Source organism: Otolemur garnettii, unplaced genomic scaffold (assembly GCF_000181295.1).
Source record: "Otolemur garnettii isolate 467f Iridium unplaced genomic scaffold, OtoGar3 scaffold00020, whole genome shotgun sequence".
Taxonomy (NCBI): Eukaryota; Metazoa; Chordata; class Mammalia; order Primates; family Galagidae; genus Otolemur; species Otolemur garnettii.
In genome coordinates this window covers 5,334,896-5,335,562 of record NW_003852415.1, presented here as the reverse complement: position 1 = coordinate 5,335,562, position 667 = coordinate 5,334,896, and the positions used below count along the sequence as shown (strand labels likewise).

Here is a 667-nt window from a genome sequence, read left to right as displayed (position 1 = left end):
TATGTTGAGCATGTAGTATCAGAGAAGCTTTAAATCTTCATCTGATGAGACTTGACCCTTTACTTTTGTAAGGTTCTCAAATAGCTCAGCAACCTTCAATAGGTACTTTTTTATGCCCCTGGGCTCTTCTAAAGCCAGGCTGTGCAAGCAAGCTGCAGTTTGGATGTAGTCATCTGCAACATTTTTATAAGATCTGGTCATTTTGTCAGCTTGCACACAGGAATCCTTAATCCTATTGTAATAATTAATAAGAAAGTTCTCTTGCTCAAAGCAGTCATCCACCTCCTTAACTCCAGAAAAAAGGACTTCATCAGCACTCTTCACACCACTTTCGAAAAAGCCACCAAACATGTCTTTGGTATTTTTCCGCCTAACACTTATATCCTGATCATAGTCTAGGAAACGTGTCAGTTTCGGTCTTTACTGAGAACAGGGTGAGAAGAAAACCACTGAAGAAAGGCATCATGGGAAGATACAGTCTTCTCAAAGACAGCAAGCTACTCAGCCTCCAGTTCTCGTTTCATCTTGGCCAATTCTTCTTTGGTCATGGACCCTTCATCCTCTCCCAGTTTCTGCAGCTTCTCTCGAGGACCATCAAAGTCAGGCTTTGTAGGAGCAGGCGGAATAATAAGTCCAGCATAGTCTGGTTATTTTTGTTTTTTTGTTT

General features: G+C 41.2%; 1 protein-coding gene and 1 pseudogene across 1 annotated transcript in view; both read right to left on the bottom strand.

The window, feature by feature from the left end:
- NRXN3 (neurexin 3) overlaps positions 1 to 667 on the bottom strand; it is a 1,203,771-nt gene that overhangs the window by 1,075,968 nt on the left and 127,136 nt on the right. The window lies entirely within an intron of this gene.
- LOC105886702 overlaps positions 4 to 667 on the bottom strand; it is a 1,325-nt pseudogene continuing 661 nt past the window's right edge.